Source organism: Miniopterus natalensis, chromosome 8 (genome assembly GCF_054644295.1).
Source record: "Miniopterus natalensis isolate mMinNat1 chromosome 8, mMinNat1.hap1, whole genome shotgun sequence".
Lineage (NCBI taxonomy): Eukaryota > Metazoa > Chordata > Mammalia > Chiroptera > Miniopteridae > Miniopterus > Miniopterus natalensis.
In genome coordinates, this window is record NC_142088.1 from 64763871 (window position 1) to 64784212 (window position 20342).

Genomic DNA, 20342 nt, shown 5'->3' on the forward strand with positions numbered 1-20342 from the left:
CTTTCTGAAATGGATGGATTAGCATTCTGGCAGAATCTATTTTTTTCAATCAGTCCCTCCAGAGGTGTGCTTAGGTAAATTTGGCTCCTGGGTGAGCTCTCTCCTCTCATCATTGAGATAATTCTTTATGCTCCCAAGAACCTCAACTTTCTTCCATTTCTGGTCTTTATTCCACCTATTTTTACTACTTTAAAAGGAGGAAATTCAGGTGGATCTTTCCCACCTGTGGATAAGAAAGTGCCTGTTTTAAAGGTATTTGATGTGAACGCTGGTCCACGCTGCTGATTTCCAAGCATCATATACCCTCTCAGATTTTTCTATTCTTTCTGTCCTTAAATACCTGGATCAAGAGGGAAACGGACCTCCCTAGCCCAGTGCTCCATAGACCATCCTGGCTCTACTCTCTGCCTCCCAGGAAACTGTAAACTGGAAGAGCATTCACAGCAAAAGCCTGTCTTGGCTTTGGAATCATACCCTTCACATCCAAAAACAGCATTTGAAAGCACATCCCCAGGCTTCTGGTACTAGACTTTCCTCCCCGAATAAGATTCCCAACTTTTTAAAAATTCAAATTTTAAAAGAGCTTTGGAAAGGAACTTGTCACAGCTGTTACCTTATTCCTTTTGCTCACCAACTTGGATTTGCCTTCTCTCATATTGTTGTAACATTGAATTTCTTTTTTAATGTTTTTATTGATTTCAGAGAGAAGAAAGGAGAGGGAGAGAGAGAAACATCAATGATGAGAGTCATTGATCGGCTGCCTCTTGCCTGGGATTGAGCCTGCAATCCAGGCATGTGCCCTGCCTGGGAATCAAACTGCAATCTGCTGGATCCTAGGTCTATGCTCAATCGCTGAGCCATGCCAGCCGGGCTGTAATCCTGATTTTTAAGGTAAAACTTCCTCAATTAAATTGAAAATTGCTTGAAGGAAGGGGTAAAGTCACACCTCCCTGGATTTCTCACAGTACTGATTTCAGAGTGGTGCTATTTGGCTTTGCACATGCAGTGTGAAAGGAACTACACATTGTTCAGGGGGCTTTTCAATCACATAAGGGGAGGCGATCTTTTATAGTATGTTTACAAAATATATTGAATTAATTTGCTCACGTCTATGGAAACATTGCAACAGGGAATGGTAGAATTGATAGAAGTGATAGAAATGACATTGATTTGTCTAATTCAGCCATTTATTTTATTTGTGTATTATCTTTCTACCACTTCTGGCAAGTGGGAACCGGATTCTAAAATTAGAGTCCTTGGCTCTAAATTGTATTATTGTCTCTTATTTATTTTTGAGCATGGACAAGATAGTTTCTTATGATGCAAAAAGGGGCTAATAGCACCTATTTCAAAGAGTTGTTTTGAAGGCTAAGTTAAGCATTACATATAGAACAGCTGGCACCGGGCACATAATAGGTTTCCAGAAACACCTTCTTTATTGTAGTTTGTTGTTGTTTTTATTGCATTAATTGAGCCTCTCTCCAAACATTTTTAATAATGTAATTGGAATACATTATTTCAAAAAGCAGCCTCAATTTATTTTGATTCCTTCTGTTTTCCATAATGTTTTATAACCATGTATTGCTCTTCTGTCTATAAGTTTGAGGCCTGCCCTCTGGAAGCCTATAGACTAAAGTGTCTCTTTTTCTACTTTTTTATGTTGTTGAAGAGACCTATGTAACCCCACTAAGGTCCCCTTTCCTCCCAGGTGAACATCCACACATCATCAATAAGCCTTTTCTTTCTATGTATGTGCTTTAGTTTTCTGGGGTTGGTTATTGTTATGGCTCTTATTTATTTTGGTAGTTTGATTTTGTGTTTTTATTTTGTTTTTAACCATTCCTCTAAGTCCCTGGCTTGCAGAACAGAATACAGTATTTCAGATATACTTTAAGAAGCACACAGCAGAATATTAGTAGATATCACTTTTTACCTTGTTCTATTTGCTGCTAAACATCTGTTATTGCTTTTGATGTTAATATTGTTGTTGAATTATATTTCTGACTTGTAGTGAATTGACAACCACCTTAAAACTGGGATATTGTTTTCCCCACAAGTGATGTTTTTAATTATAATTTCTCCATTTTATACCTCCATCTTGATTTTTTGGATCCAAATTGCACTATCTTTAGATATAATGAATGTAGTACATTTTATACCAGAGTCTGCAACATTTTATTTGAAGAAAAGTAAACAGCTCACGAGGGAAAACAAGAATCACCCATTTGCATGTTGTTTAGTAGGTATTACCATGGAGTTGGGTTCATTTTGCTGGCTGGCCTCCCTTCCTGAGGATCCTGGCTCCCTTATTCTCATGGGCAATCAATATTGTGAGCATCTGTCTCTCTATTGGCCTGAAGACAATCCATCCCATGTTTAATCCAATAGTGTTGTTAATAAAGAACAAACTTAGTAGCTAAAGTGTTGTGCTGTTCATTGTTTCAGTCAAATGCATTCTTAAAATTTGTTTTCTTTAAATTTCTCAGGAGAGTCAGAGATAGGCTAGTGTCGCTTTGAAGAAAGCGGAAAGATGGTTGGAAATAAATGTTTGGACTAAGCTTAATTTGATGTAGTACCCAGAAAAAGATTAAAATTTCAGGGAGTCTTTATAAAGTACACTGCAGAGCAATGTGATAGAAAGTAGAGAAAATCTACTTAAAGTGTCATTGATTTATAATAATTTCATTATAAGACTTCTTTTTTTTTTTTTTCTGCTTAGAATTTGTTTATTAGAATCCTATCCTCTGAGGCATCTTTTAAATATTTGTTTATATGGTTCAGATTTTTCTATTAGTGCCAGAGGAAATTCAAGTGAAAAATAAATTCACTATCCTCGAGGAGGCAGTTAGCCTGGTATTCTACTTTTAGTGCATTTACATTTTATAATCCCTGCTGCTGGAACTATAAGACTCTTACTTCTCAGAATTTTTAAAAAAATGTGTTTGCTCAACGATAATGGCCTCCCTTAACTATCTAAAAGAACTTGACTTAGGGGCCTTGCCCACAATAAGAGATTATCAGAGATAAATCTTTTCTTTTTTTAGTTTTTAATCTATCTACAGGGCTGGGCAAACTTCTACTTACTAAACATCTGCTCTGTTCTTACCCTCCTGCAATGACTCTTAGAGAGTTGAGTGATATGAATATCAAAAAAATTATGGTTGCCCTGGTTGGTTTTCCTCAGTGGTTAGAGCATTGGACGTCAGACTGAAGGGCCCCGCTTTGACTCCCAGCCAAGGGCACACACCTCGGTCGCAGGTTTGATCTCGGGCCCCGGTTAGGGCACGTACGGGAGGCAATCAATTGATGTGTCTCCCTCACATCGATGTTGCTGTCTCTCTCTCTCTCTTCCACTCTCTCTGAAAAGCAATGGAGAAAGTATCCTCCAGTGAGGATTAAAATAAATAAATAAATAAATAAATAAATAAATAAATAAATAAATAAATAAATAAATAGTATTATTCAATGGAAAACAGTCTGGATATCAAAACCTCCAACAAACAAAATGCAGTCATAGGAGGTTCTTTTTTTTCCAAATTTTCTCTTTATAACTGTTTTTTTGAGATTTATTAAGATATAATTGACACAAAATATTGTGTAAGTTGAAGGTGTGAAATATGTTGATTTGATATAAATATATTGAAAAAGAAATACCAACAGAGTCTTAGCTCACACACACATTTAGTCACATAATTACCATTTATATTTTGTGGGAAATTAGAACATTTAAGATCTACTCCCTTAGCAACTTTCAAATGTACCACATAGTATTGTTAACTGTAATCACCATGTTGACATTAGATCCCCAGAAATTATTCATCTTATAACTGGAATTTTGTACTCTTTCACCAATATCTACCCATTTTCCCTATACTTCAGACCCTGGTAACCACCATTCTGGTCTCTGTTTCTATGAGTTCAGCTTTTTTAGATTCCACATATATGTGACATCATACAGTATTTGTCTTTCTCTGTTTCACTTATTTCACTTAGCACTCAAGGTCTGTCCATGTTGCAAAGGGCAGGTTTTTCTTCTTTGTCATGGCTGAATAACATTCCAGTGGATGTGCATTACATGTCTGCTTTATCCATTCATCTGTTGAAGGATATTTAGGTTGTTTCCATATCTTGGCTATTGTGAATAATGCTACAATAAACACGGGATTGCAGATATCTCTTTGAAATCATTTCCATTTCCTTTGCATATATACTCAGAAGCAGAATACTGGATCATACGGTAATTTTATTTTTGATTATTTGGGGAACTTCCATACTGTTTTCCATGGCAGCTGCAACAATTTACATTCCTACCTATAAGGTGCAAATATTCTCTGTTCTCAAATATTCTCTGTTCTCCACATCCTGAGCAAACTTTGTTATCTCTTGCCTTTTTGAGGATGGCCATTCTAATAGGTGTGAGGTGATATCTCATTGTGGTTTTAAATTTCATTCTCTGATTAGTGATGCTGCTGAGCACCTTTTCATGTACTTGTTGGACATCTGTATGTTTTTCTTTTTTTAAAATATATCTTTATTAATTTCAGAGAGAAGAAGGGAGAGGGAGAGAGAGAGATAGAAACATCACTGATGAGAGAGTCACTGATCGGCTGCCTCCTGCACGTCCCCAACTGGGGATGGAGCCCACAACCCGGGCATGTGCCCTGACCAGGAATTTAACCACAATCTCTTGGATCCTAGGTCAATGCTCAACTGCTGAGCCATGCCCATCCAGGCTATATGTTCTTTACGACTGGTTTTTAATAGATTTGAATATGATGTGTCTCGTATTGACTGGTTGATTAATCAAAGGATTGATTTATTTACTTACTTGTTTACTTATTTATTTACTTATTTACTTATTTTGCTATTAATTCTGCTTGGCATTCTCTTAGATTCTTACCTCTGTGATATGATATCTTCCATTAACTTTGAAAAATTATTTCCTATTACCTCTTTAAATATTTCTTTTGCCTGTTCTTTCTCTCACAGGTCCAATCACTGACATGTAAAGGCATTTGATGCTGCTTCGCAGCTCATGGATTCTGTGTTCTGCTATTTTTCTTCCTACTCTTTTTCCCTTTATGTTTCAGTTTGAGTAATTTTTATTGATTGATCTTCAAGTTCACTGATTCTTTCTTCATATCTGTGGAGTCTAATGATGAGTCCATTCAATGATTTCTCCATCTCTCTTGCTATGCGTGTTTCATGTCTAGCATTTCCATTTGATTTTTTTATAGTTTTCCTCTCTTTTGCAAAAATTGCTTTTTGGTCATGCTGACACCTTTTTCAATAGCCAGTAACATAGTATTTATAATTTTAAATTACCTATCTGATAATGCGGCTACTTGTGTTATATTTCAGTCTGGCTCTATCGATTGCTTAGTTTCTTGAGAGAGGGTCATTGTTGTTGTATCTATTTTTGCTTCTTTTTGAATAATAACTTTGGTTAAAAGTTGAGCATCGTGTGTAGGACAGTAGAGTTTGAAGTAGATATTATTTATGTGAGAAAATGGCCAAATATCATCTCCTACTGGACATGTAGTGTGAAGTAAGAGGGAAACAAAGTAAATAGATCTTCTCGAAGAAGGTGTAACTTGTACTCTGAGAGGACTGTAGTGTGGGAGGGTGCAATTAATCTTTTTAATAGTTTAGCTGGGTTTGGATTTTGTTGTTGCTTTGGTGACCCTCAATGCAGCACATTCTTCCAGTTGTTCTAGTTTACTTTGTGTTTATGATTGGTTCTAGTGTTTCAGGGTTAGGTATTCCCTTTGTACCTGCACCTCTCAGAAAGTCTCTTTCCAGGTTCTTTTCCCTTCCACCAATAGACTACTGTTATCTGTTACTTGAGCTTACTAGCCTGGCTAGGGGTGTGGAAGTAGGGGACAAGTGGGTCATATTTTGTTATTCTGATTCATCTTAAGGCTTAAGCAGGCATGTGTCCCGGTTTCAGGAAAGGGACCTTCTGATCCTGCTTCTCCCCATTAGAGGATCTCTAACAGTCTAGGTCTAGGACATTTTTCTGTTTCTTCCCCAGGGATAGAAAGTTCTATTGTGTTCCCTTCCTCAAACTGCACAAAGTCTTCACCTGTGCTTTAAGAATGAATGGTTTGCTACTCTTGCCTAGAAGCTTAAAAGGTTTATTTGTTGCTGTTGTTCTGCTAAGAAAATCGAAGAGAAGGATCTGAGCAGAGCTGTATACCTTTCTCCCCAGAAGCTGCTGTTAGCATCCGCTAGGCCTACGCCAGAAGGAGGCTTTCTCAGATAGTATCTTTCTCTGCCCTTAATCTTTCTTGTAAAAGATTTCCAGTCCATGGAGAAGAACATGAAATTGGGATTAAATTCCTTTTTGTTCATACTCTCGTGGAAGTCCACGAGAATTACTAGTTCATTAAAAAGTTTACCTGAATTCTTTTGTGTGTGTGTGTTTGTTGCTATTTTTTAAATGAGACTAGGGAGTTTGAATACACTTTTAAAAAAATTTATCTTTATTGTTGAAAGTATTATAATTGCCCCCTTTTTCCCCCATTGATCCCCTCGACCCTGCACCCTTCCCCCCATGCCTTCACCAGACTATTGTCTGTGTTCATGGGTTATGCATATATGCATGTAAGTTTTTAGGTTAATCTCTTCCCACCTACCCACCTACCCTTCCCTTCCCTCTGAGATTTGTCAGTCTGTCTCATGCTTCTATTCCTCTGGATCTATTTTGTTCATTAGATTCCACATATGAGTAAGATCATGTGATAATTGTCTTTCACTGACTGGCTTATTTCATTTAGCATAATACTCTCCAGGTCCCACCATGTTGTCTCAAAGGGTAAGGGATTCTTCATTTTAGTATTTTAGTATTTCATGGTGTAAATGTCCGAGAAGATGCTTGATATCATTTCAATCTTCTTGAACTTGTAGAGACTTGTTTTGTGTCCTAACATGTGGTCTATCTTTGAGAATGTACCATGTGCACTTGAGGACAATGCATATTCTGCAGCTTTGGGGTGAAATGTTCTGTAAATGGCAATTAAATACATCTGATCTAGTGTGTCATTTAGGGTCACTGTTTCCTTGTGGGCTTTTTGTCTGGGAGATCTATCCAGTGAAGTCAGTGGGATGTTAAAGTCCCCTACTGTGACTGTATTGCTGTCAATCTCTTCTTTAAAGTCCTCTAGATGTTTTTTGGTTTTTTTGTGTGTTTTTTTCCAGCCTGTGTGAGTCTTGTTCTGAGGCACTCTCTTGTAGCCAGCATATATTTGGGTCTTGTTTTGTTACCCATTCTAGCTGCATTCATCTTGCATTCCCATGTGACATCTGCCCCCCCCCCCCCGAAAAGTGTTTCTGTTCTGTCTGTCCTTGGAAACATCTGTATTTCCTTAGGTTTCAAGTTAGGAGGTTGACCTCTCACTCTATTCTTCAGAGATATTTTTGTTTTGTAGACTGAGGACTCTGTTGTTTTTTCTTACGCTGTAGCCTGTTACATGGGTACATGGGAGTAGGATCATTTCTAGTTGTCCGCATCCTAAGCATATGCCCACCACCTATAGGAGTTTGAGGTTGGGTTCTTACGGTGTATGAATTTGAAGTGTCTCTAAGTTTGTCTTTGTGTTCTACTCTTTTGAAGTTTTTTCTAGTTAGAGCTAAAATTCATCCCACAAGGACTTTTTACCCTAAGGCAGGAGATTTCCATTCAAATAAGGAAATTAACTCTTCCTAGTTAATTTAGGAAGATCTGTAACTAACTTTAAAATGAAATCCCATTTGAAAGATGTTGAACAATGGTAAGGGATTAGGTAAGTCTGAATTTGTTTATTTCCTTCGGTATTTCCTGGCTAACTCGAAGTCTATTTTAAACCATTCAAAGGGTTTTGGTGTTGCCTTTTTGTTGCTGCTTCCTATTTCATGTAGGGAAATGATGGAATTATGTTTTCTGAGAAAAATATTTTGTGTTAGCAGAGGTAAGACCTACGTACAAAGCTAAGGAAAAATAAATGACGTATATAAACTGCATTTTATTTCATCCTGTTTTATTTTCAGATTAAATACAATAGTAGTGTTTGCTTCTTTTGCTTACTCTCAAGTATAAGGCAGGAAAAAAAAATTTCTTGAAGAGCCACAGAATTTACAGATTTATTCTTTCAACTAAGTTTTTATTGAGCACAGTCTCTGTGCCCAGGACATTAACAAGCATTTATAATCAATGGTGAGCAAATGAGAGTAGTATCCCTGGCCTCATTGAAGCTTATATTCTTTCTAATTAATTCTGAGACCCCATTAAATATTTATTCTAGGGGTAGAGAGATTTATTAATCATATAATCATATAAAAACATAGTCATTAAAAACTGTAAGGATGCCTTTGAACAAAAGTTTTAAGTTTCCATAAAATACTAGAAAGGGGCACTGAAGTCAGACTGCAGGTAGAATGTCAAAAGACACATCTCTGAGAAAATTACATTTTAGGTGAAATATAAGTGCAAAGTGTGACTTGGAATTACTTGGAGCATGTACAGCGTAATAGTTTGGGGAAGACCTTTCCCGACAAAATGAATAATATCGGGCACATCCTAATATCATATGGGTCAGAAGGGGGCTTAGAATATTGATGACACAGAGTAAACCCTGGCCCTCCTGGAGTCATAAAGTAAGAGAAAGTGTAGCAAAATATGGATGACTAAGTGGAGTTAAAAATTAACATGTGCTGACTAGTTACTATGTGCCAAGAACTGTTGTATGCTCTTTATATGTGTTAACACATTTACTTTATCAATATCCCAAGTTTTATTTCCATTTTGAAATAATTTGAACTGCCTCTGTATGTTTCCTTCTGAACAACTTAGAAAACTGGAAAAAATTATGAAAACATGTTTTCATGTTGGACAATAGGCAGCACAGGACTGTATTCTTCCCCCCAAAAGTGGAACATAGATGGTCTCCACTATTGTCCCAGGTTTCTGCCTTTATGCGCTTTCTAATTCAGAACAAGCTAGGAAAAGTCAGCAGAGCATGGTGGTCTTAATAAATTGAGGACAGAGAAACTGGAATTTAAAGAAGCAGAGATAACTAAATTTTACAGGGCAAGGTTTTACCTAGGCAGAAACTATGAAAAGAAAGTGCTCTAGAAAATATGTACATTAGTGCCTTCAAGTCCTTGAACACTAGCCTGTGCATACGGAGGATGAGACTCAGGAAGGCCAGGAAACAAATAACTACCAAAAAGCCGCAAGGTAAACAGATCCCAGATCTACACAAGGCTAGAAGACATTTAAGTTCTAAACAGTCAGAGTGACAGCCCAGCTGGCATGGCTCAGCGGTTGAATGTTGATCTATGAACCAGGAGGTCACAGGTCGATTCCTGGTCAGGGCACATGCCCGGTTTTGGGCTTGATCCCCAGCAGGGGTAGTGCAGGAGGCAGCTGATCAATGACTCTCTCTCATCATTGATGTTTCTCTCTCTCCCTTTCTTTGAAATCAATAAAAATATATTTTAAAATAAATAAATAAATAAATAAACAAACAAACAAACAGTAAGAGTGACAAAAGCTTGTTGGTGATGTGAGGCATTCAGTAGAGCTTAGAAGGGCTATGCTTTAACAGGCAGGCTAAATTAGCCCTAGAATAAAGATAAAATTAAAATAGATTACTTAAAAAAAATGTGTAAGAAAGTCTTTGCTAGAAACTCAGATCCACACAATGGATTAAATAATGCTAGAATGGTATAGTATGTGGCTGAATTAAAAAGTTCCTCATTTATTAGACTTTTAAGATAACTGTTCAAAGGAAAACTAAACATAATATAGGGCTTATAAAATATGTGAAAATAGGCCTTGCTGGTTTGGTTCAGTGGTTAGAGCGTTGGACCAACCGAAGGATCGTGGGTTTGATTCCTGCTCAAGGGCACCTACTTCAGTTGTAGGCTCCGTCCCCAGCCTCAGTCAGGTGTGTGCAGGAGGCAACTGATTGATGTGTGTGTCTCTCTTTCCCTTTTCGCCCTACCCTCCACTCTCTCTAAAGAAAAAAAAAATCAATGGAAAACATATCCTCAGGTGAGGAATAATTTAAAAATAAATAAAATATGTCAAAGTAACGTGTATGTTAGATATTTAAATGATGATACATAAATGGGGCAATGCTATTCGAAGCTAGGCTGTGATAAGTTAAAGATACATATTGGAATCTCTAGGCCAACTCCTGAAATAAAGGAAGAGTTATAGTTAACACGATACAGAGCAGACAAAGTGAACTAATAAAAAATACTTAAGCCCTGGCCAGCATGGCTCAGTTGGTTGAGCTTCATTCCATGCACGAAGGGTCTTTAGTTGGATTCTGGGTCAGGGCACATGTCCCAGTTGTGGGCTTGGTCCCCAGTAGTGGGCATGCAGGAGGCAGACAATCAATGTATCTTTCTCACATTGATGTTTCTCTCTCCCTTTCCCTTCCTCTCTGTCTAAAATCAATAAAAAACATATTTTTAAAAAGTTACTTAAGTAAACTTAAAAAGAAATAAGAACAGGCCATGAAAAAAATTAATCTTATAGGAAGATCATAGACATAATTAACCAAAACATATCTGTAATTATTTTTAATCTAGGTAGAATCACAGTCCAGTTAAGAGACAGAGTGTGTCAATTTGGGTAAAATACAAGACTCAACTATATGCTACTTACCAGAAACTCACTTTAAATATAAATATACAGGTTAAAAGCAAAAAAAAGAAAGAAAAAAAACACCCAGAACAAACTTTAATAATGAGATGAAGGGTACATATTAATAATCAAGTAGGGTGCAGAACAAGGAATGTTTCCTGAGATAAAGTAAGGTATTTCAGTATACTAAAAGGTGCAATTTGTCAAGAAAACTTATCAGTTCTAAATGTGTATATATCCCATAAAAGAGCTTGAAGCTACGTGAAGCAAAAACAGACCAAACTGAAGTTAGAAACTGACAAATCTACATTGTAGGTAGAGATTTCAACACTCCTCTCCTAGTAATTGATAGAACAAGTGGACAGAAAATCAGTAAGCATTTAGAACATTGTAATCCAACCTACCTAATGATCATTTACAGAACACTCTGCCCAACAACAGCAGAATGCACATTTTTTTCCAATTGCACGTGAACCAGTTACTAAGGCAGACCACACATTCTCTGGGCTACACAGGTCTCAGTGGTTCACCTAACCTCCCTACAAAGTACATACTGTTTTTACTTTCCTCTTATAGAATGAAGCACCGAGGAAAAGAACAGTTAAATAAGTCACTCAGTCGTTAAGAGGACCAGGTATTTGAACAGGTGCTGTTTCAGAGACCACGAGCTTTACTTTAAGCTATTTAAAATATTGCCCAGGCCACCATCTTCACTTCCTGAGGTTCATGACATACATAGACGCATAAGAAGTAGCGCAAAACAATTACGAAGTTTTGACAGGCTGGGCTGACTTGCAAGAGTCTGAGGCACGTTTAGTTGATGTGTTCTTGATTTACACCTCTTGTCCTGGCATAATTATTAATAGTGTTCCCTTGATTCACAAAAGTGTCCTGGTTTGGATTATAAGCACTGTAGTCTCAAATCTAATAGGCTTCTTTCCTTACTAAATTCAAAAAATACTTTTGGGAATGACCATACTCTGGCCAGTCACATGGGGGAAAAGGCAATGAAAAAGAAAGGAGTATTAGAGGAGCCTGACCTGATAAGGCTCACCCTGGGCTATTGGCATCCCAACTACTTCGGAGGAAGAGAAAGATGTTTGGCTTCCTTTCTTGATGGAGTGAGTTCTGGACGATTCTCCTTTGAAATTTTTTTTGCAGAGAGGAAGTGGGAGAAGGTCAGAAAGGGGTGGTGATGGCAGTGGAAACTGATTGAGAGAGAAAAGAAATCTACTCATTTGAATGAGGTTTTAACAGAGATCCAACCGTGTCATCAACTCTGACCCTTTTAGACTTGATTCCTGCTCTTTTCTGCTCAAGAAAGGCAAAGAATAGGAAAACAGAAACATGCCCTGATCTAGCTACAGTTCCAACTTTCACGTCACTGGCACCATCACAGGACTTTAGTTTTTCCCCCTTTTATTTGTGAAGAGCCATCCATTATAACAAAATACACATTGCTAAATAAGGCAGCAGCCACCAAGGTGAACAGCATGAGGACGAGATGTGCTCAAGGCCCACAAAATAATCAGATTTGAATTTAATTTTTGCAAGGTTAATGCTCTAGAAAATGAAATAGCCTACTCTTGGAAGGGAATAAAAAAGTAACAATTTCAAAGATGAACTGGAACCAGAAAATAAAAACTTTAAAAATAAATAGTAAAATATTAGAATTCCAAGCCAGTCTTTCTGGAGTACTAAATTGATGCTGCCATAGAACAGAGCTCTGCAGCCTTAACACTTAAGGGAACAGTTTCACTTTATTTGAGAAAAGCACCCCATGTTAGGTTTTGCTATAGATGATTTGACATTGTCTTTATAATTAACTTTCTTATATTATTTTTTATTCTTTAAAAAAATGCTATATAAATAAATCTGTCTTTTTTCTATTAAATAATACTTAAAATTTGTAAAGATGACTATTTGAATAGTTCTTACATGTGCTTCAAACCCCAACACTTTTTAACTCTTAAAGTGTTTTTTTGAATTAAAATATTTTAAAGAATAGTTTTAATAAAACTTTGTTTCTTTTGTAGTAAGGACCTATATCCAATAAGAAATGTATTATTGCAGCAAGACTTTTATTGATATGAAGAAATAGCTTCACATTTTTAAAAAATCAGAATTTTCTTTTATTGCTAGGCTTAATGGAACTATTTTTATGGTAACTTTGTATAACTCTCTGGTCATTAATTTGCAAATATTTCTTATATATGAAGTTAATGACAGAAAACATAATAATAAATGCTTTTAATGCGTCTTTATTCTTCTGCTAGTTAATGGGAAAGAATTTTTCCTTGCTACACTTATTTCTGGCTCTTCCATACTTTCCCTCATTATTGTCAAGGAGTTTTATTGTACATTAGGATGAGCTCTTGATGAGAAAGACTGTTTTAAAATCATATTACACTTATTCATTTTTGTCTGTTGAATTGTTTCTTTGAATTCAGATCCATGGGAGCCTGGAACATGGTCTGAGATGACTTTATACAGGTTACACATAAACAATTCTACTGTTTATAACACAGTTTAGATTTTTTTTTTTTTTTTTTGCATGACTATAACCCCCAATAGCATAAACATTTCTAAAACCACCATTATTTCTTTCTGCAGGAAATTTCAGCCAGTATTAAAGTTAAGAAATCAAGTTAGAATTTGTTATCTGTAGACTTGGGGTATCTCAGATAAATTCCAGCTGCAAGCTAGGATTAGGAGTTTAGATTTAATGCTTGACTTTCTGGTTGACAGGTGAGTAATTTGAGCCTGAGTTGACAGTGGTGACCCTCAACTGGGATACATTGATGTATTAGCAAATTCTTCTCGAAATTAGTCTGAACTTCTCAATACTTCTTAGTCAAGGAAAATAAGCTACTTTGGGAAGTATTAAATAAAGCAAAGCACCAGAATAAGATCTCTTTACAAATAAGCCTTTTTTGCATACGGTTTAACATTGAATCTTTGACCATTCAATGTTAAAAATGGAAAACCTGAACTATTTTTTAATCCATCTTGTTATAAAAATGAGAAGAGGGTGAGAGATAAAGTGAAAAAAGGTGGAGAGAAGTAAAACTTAAGGAATTAATAGAATGTTGTAAATTCATTGTTGTTAAATCTTTGCTGATATGAGAACAGGCATGTAAGAATATGTTAGGTGTGGTAATAATCCAAAAAGAAATTAAATTGACAGATTGAGGTTGCATGGTAATTCTTAGAATAATGTCCATCTAGCAGAGATGTCAAAGGTTTTGTTTTTCTAATTTCCAGAGCAGCTAACTCCACCTGGGATATCAAATTCAAGCTGTGTTTTTGCACCTCTTACACAGATAATAGTCTTCACAATCTCACTCAGATTTCACAGTCCTTTGGCTTAGCATTTTTATAATTTTGGTAAAATCTTAAATATAGAACAGGAGTATAAATGTATGTATTTTATTGGAAAGTTCAAATCTAAGGATCATGAACCTCTCACAAATAGAAGTGCCATCTTTGTGTTTCCACATTGAAAAGAATAAAAAGGTTGACTCACTTGCTTTTTTAATTTGTCATGTTTTTAATCTTCCATTTACTTCTCTCCCATATGTTTGTAATACGATGGTGTAATAACCAAGGAATATATTGGTTAGCTTAAAAGATTATTATGGATTATAATATGGAAAAAGGAGAGAAGTTTTTGTGTGTGGGAGGGGTTCCCCAAAAGACTTTGACAAAAATAAGGTAATAGTTGTAATGCAATTTTTAAACAATTACTATAGAAAATACAAATATATATACAATGGAAACTTCTGAATACCCAGTGTTTGGAAATATTTTTATTATTGTTATTATATATTTGAAGTAAACTTAGAAATTCAAATCAGAAGAAAGTAATCAAAGTCTAATATTTTATTCCCAAAACTTTCTTAGTGAATATTTTAGGTGGAGTGCCTACTTTTCTTTAATTTTTTACATCCAAATTACTGTAGAGTGAGAATCCATTTTTAATGTAACAGCTGAGACATTGCATGAAAGCCATCAAAAGAAGGCAGCTAAGTTCACTGCACTATATTTATAAAGGCAGGAAAGTGGAGTCATACATTATAAAAGCTTTTCAGGAACAGGGACTTGAACTTTCTGTTGTTATTTTCAGAGATTAAGGCTGCTAGATTAATATACCTTTCAAGAGCCTGCGCAGTAAAGAAAGGCAGCAACTCAGTTTTCAAACAAAAGAAAGTCAACTTTGAAATGTTTTTTATATATTTGATGATTAAAAGATTTTTTTTTTCTTTTATAATAACATCATTGTTTAATGAATAGCACTGTGGTACATGATCATTCAATTAATTGATTGGGTTTAATTCTATTCTGTAAATGATTTCTGCAACATTTGAACACTGGGTCATCAATCTTATTAAATAAGATGCTCTAAAATATTTATTGGTTACTTATTTCTACATAATAAATTGCCCCCCAGACTTGTGGCTATGAACAACACATTTTTATTTTATTTCATACTTTGTGCTAATTGAGACTCTGAGCACAACTTAACTGACTCCTCAGTTTTAAAGTCTCCCAAAAACTGTTTAATTAAGGGGTTAACCAGGGCTACTGTCTCACAAAAAGCTTGAATAGGAAAGAATCTGCTTCCAAACCCACATAAGCAGTGGTTGGTAGGATTCAATTTCTCCAAGTCTTTTTGTTGTATTTAGATGGTAGGAATGGCACTGGGTGTTAGTCCAGTGGGACCGGACTGGACTTGGGTTCAGCAACCTCGGAGGTTGAATTCTGGCTAGAAAAGAATCCAGAGCCAAGACTCAAACATAAGAGAACATTTATTTGTAAAATCAGAGGTAGAAGATGTAATTTGTAGAAAAAGTGGGCTTAGGAAACAAGATTTAGAAGTAAAAGAAGGGCCCTTGGAGCTTGGGAGTGAGGAAGATGATGGAAATGTGTGTTGGGGGGAGGAGATGGGAAACAGAAAGGGAAAAGCCCGGGTGTGCTCCCAGGAGGGAGAGTCCACTGGGCCCTCGGTCCTAAGAGTTTTAAGGGTGCAGATTTTAGGGGAGGTTCCAGGGGAAGATCTTAATAGAATATTCAGCAGTTTTTCAGGAGTGTCCTTTCAGGGTTGAGGTCTCCACTGATTGATGGGTCTGTGCCAGGGCAGGGGGTCCTGATTCAATCGATGAAGCTGGTCTTGAGGTCAGCTGTGGCTGGTTTTGTTGCTTTTCTGGGCCTGGAGCTGAAATACAACTGAAACCTAAATGTTATCTCTAGAGAGTAAAGGTCAGGGATCCAAACCACATGACCAGTGACATAGTAGGGGAGGAAAGGTCACCTTGGGGGCAAGCCCCCCCCCACATTTGTCCTTTGCTGGGCATCCAGGGCTTTCCACCCTGGTGACCTTCTGTACCTGGACCATCATCCTTGCCCTGCTCAGCCAGTCTAACTGCCTACCACATATTTGGTCTGAGGGCTTCTATTTTTTGCTGGTGGCTGGAAAATGGCCACCCTCAGTTCCTTGCCATGAGGACCTCTCCAGCATGATTCCTCAGAGCAAGTACAGAGGGGGAATAAGAGAGTGGTAGTAATAGAGAAGTTATAGTATTTTATAACCTAATGTCAGAAATGTGAATTATGCTACTTGTCATGCTTAAAATAATTTTTCAGAATAAACTACTTATTTTCAAAAATGATATAGTCTTTAAAACAATCAATTTGTTTTCTAGTGAAAACAACAGAAAAAAGTAAAAAAGGACACACACACACACACAAACCCAAAGTTGCTGAAACATGCAACAGTATGGATGAATCTCAAAAGCATTACACCGAGTGTCAGAGGCAAGGCAAAAAAAGTACACAGCAGACAAATCCTTTTATATACAATTTTAGAACAGGCATGATTAATCCATGGTGCTGGAAATTGGATCAGGGGTGACTTGGGGCCAAGGGCCAGTGGGGATGGCTGAGGGGACTTGAAGAACTTTGGAGGGTAATGGAAATATTCTATATTTTGATCATGGCATTAGCTATATGGGAGTAAACATCCATCAATACTCATCATACTCTAAATGGCTACATTTTATTGTATGGAAATTATACCAATCAACTTGATGGTCACTAGTACAGTATTTTTTATTTTTTAAATGTTTTTAAATTTTATTTTTTTAAAATATATCTTTATTGATTTCAGAGAGTGGAAGGGAGAGGGAGAGAGAGATAGAAACATCAATGATGAGAAAGTCATTGGTCGGCTGCCTCCTGCAGGCCACCGACTGGGGATCGAGCCTGCAACCAGGCATGTGCCCTGACTGGGAATTGAACCACGATCTCCTGAATCCTAGGCCTCTGAGCCATGCCCGGCCGGGCTACAGTGTTTTTTTAAAGAGATAAATGCAGACATTTTCTTATAATATGGGAGGTAGATAGGTGATTATGGGGTTCCCTCTGACTGATGTGTTATATCTACCATACAAGTAGAAAATTGCTCATATTACTAACTTACCTGTAATCATTTGCTCAGAATGCCAAAATTTCAGAATTTCCAAGGTTTTCCCAGTGTTATAGTTACATTCTGGATTTTCACCCTTAAATTTTAGAGCATTTAAGTGTACTTTTTAAAAAAATGATAATATTCATCCACGATTTCCAACACTTTATTTTCCTATAACCCATTTTTCACATGCCAACACACATACTTACATATATTGAACTGAACATGACTCTTGTTCAGAAAGTCTTTAGCAGGCTATTTGACTGCATATAACTACTTAATGAAAGCACATTCCACATTACTCCTTATAGCTGTAATTGGCTTTGATTCCTCTTTAGGGCTCACCCGGGGCAGCCGGCTGAGCAGAGGAATATAAACCTTTGGATCTGCATCTTATTTCCTGCTTCATTAATTTCATTAAGTTCCAAACTGATGAATTTTTAGAACTAAAATGCTATTTACATTTAATACCCCAAATCACTTTTTTTTGTGTGCATTTAAACCTTTTAATTGTATTCTTTTTAGTTCTAGCCCTAAATTGTGTTTGTCAAGCCTTAATTAGATTGATGTCATATGAATATAGGAATTAACTGAACAGTAACAGGGCTGAATAAGAGGGTTTTCTTTAAAATAAACTGGAAAAGGGCTTCCCATATCTGATTGCAATGTAGACTTCCTATACTGTCTAACTAAATTATGTGTCTAAGACCAATGAACGGTGTATATAGGTAACCATCTATTTATATAGGAAGATCAAATCAGGGCACCTGAAGAAGGGACCTTTCTTTTTTCTTACAGGTATAGACTGTGTGGGGTTTGTATGGAATCTTATTTAATAAGAGAAGGTTTTATTTTGCTGTTTACTTACAACAGTGATAAATGGTGGCCAGAAGGGAAAGCAAAGTATGTAATCAATCTTAACACCTTTGTTCCTTCTGGAAAGAACAATAACAACAAGAAAAAAAAAGACTAAAACGGAACAAAACACAGAATATACTTCGAGAGAATAAAAGTGTTTGTAGTTTCTAGTGATAATGATGATGAAGATGAGAATGGTGATGATAGTGATAACGGTAATAACAAAAACAATGTACAACATGGTGACTGTAGTTAATGATGCTGTATTTTATATTTGAAAGGAAAAAAAAGTGACTGTTAAAAAACCACAAATACACACAGACACACACAAAAAACCCCTGCCATTGCAGATCTTTAAAAGGACACTGAAAGTTAGGTATTAGTTTCATAGGTGAGGATATTTGAGGTTCACAAATGATAAAAATTGCCTAAATTGACACTTCTGAAAAATAGCAGAGCAATATCAGACCCAGCTCTGTCTTTCTGTAAAGCCTGGGTCCTTTCCAGTACTTCATGGTGCTGTCATAAAGACACTCACTGACTCTGGCAGTCACAGTTTAACTCATTATTGTCTATGGTTGTAGTCACATAGAAAGTCCAATTCCTGTAATTCCTTCTTGAAAATCACTTAGAACTTGTATTTTCCCTTTTTAAAATAGTTTTATTTTTTTATCATTAAGAAAATACTTTTTAAAAAAATATATAACTCTACTACTATGTGGACGTATTCAAAGAAACTGAAACATGTTGTGAACAAAAACAGAGCAAATTTTACGTTGACAAAAAATATAAATCAAATAGTGGATAGTAAACTGTGGCTCCTGTCACCTGACTCCAAGGCTCAACAAAACCCATGTAAGTACGAGGGGACTCATTTAAGGTAAGATCACACATTCGGCTCTGACTTTTACTGACGTGATTATGATTTTATAAGTGCTGATTCAATTCTTGCTAAGAGAAGACACTTAAACCATGAGGTTTTGAGTCAAATGGGACAAATCTCAATTTTGTAAATAGCCATGTAATATATATTCAACCTCATGATAATCTATTTTACCAGTAGAGAATAACTAGTATGGACTCTAGTGTTATCGTGCACAGTAAAGGGGTAGTGTTTTATGAACAGATACTGTATTATTGCCATTATTGTATTATCAACCTCGACACTGATATCTAAAAGAGCACCACCAAAAAAACTGAAAATTAAAAAATTTAAAAAATAAAAGAGCACCTTCAATATGATTAGGGGAGATTGTTTTTTGATGGCTCTTACTCACTCAATTATATTTATTGAGGTTGGATCATTTGCCTGGAACTTTGCTAGCCATTGAGATGGAAGGGAAATAAAATATGCACTCTGCCCTCAGCCCCATGTCTAACAGCCATTCTTTCCAACTTCCCACTCGCTCAAAATACAGCTGAGGCTTAATGAGAGGACAGGTTATCCAAGGCCCTGTAGGTTAAAGGCTGTTTACTTTTCTTTGTATTTTAAAAACATTAAAAGGATGGTCATGATCCTATTTAAAAATCACTCTGGCTACTAAAAATGAGGTGTGGGCGAGAGTGCCTGGGAACACGTACTCCATCAGTTAGGTCTCCGAGGCAGTCGTCCAAGGGAGAAATTACAGTTGGTTTGGCAAAGTCATTGGCAGTTGAGATGGAGAGATAAGGATGGGCTTGAGAGACAGAACAGATGAACGCTGACGGATCTAATAGATAAGTGAGGCCTGGCAGAGAAACAAAAGCAAGGACGCACTGATCCTAACTTGGGAAGAGGAACTAAGTTTAGATGAACCAAGAGATGAGCTTTGGACATGATGAATTTGAAATGTCTATGATATATCCAAGCACAGATGTCAGTTAGGTTGTGGGATAGGGGAAGATATAATTTATAAGAAAAATTTACATAATTTATATGAAGATATAAATTAAGGAATTTTTATCAAGGCAGATGAGTTAAAAGTCAGTGAGTAAATAAAGGGACATTTACCAAGCTATAAAAATAACATATCAAGGTCAGATAAAGAGCAGGGTAATGTATGAAAATTACCCTGCAGAATCCCTAGTGCATATTTAAATGTAAATAAAAGCTATTTTAATAGCAACAATTAATTAAAAATTGTATTTGTGCTTAACTCAGATACCCATACAAAATGAATATTGTGCTAAACTGTGTCAATGAAAGAAACATCCAAACCTATAGAGAATTTTTATGGGTTAATTTGAGCCAAATTGACGACATATGCCAGGGAGAAAGATCTAAACTGACAACATATGCCAGGGAGCAAGATCTAAAATGCTCAAGAGAAGGACAGTTTTGCAGTTTCCTTTATGCATTTGAAATTAAGGAGGGAGTGTAAAGATTACGTGAAGGTGGGAGAA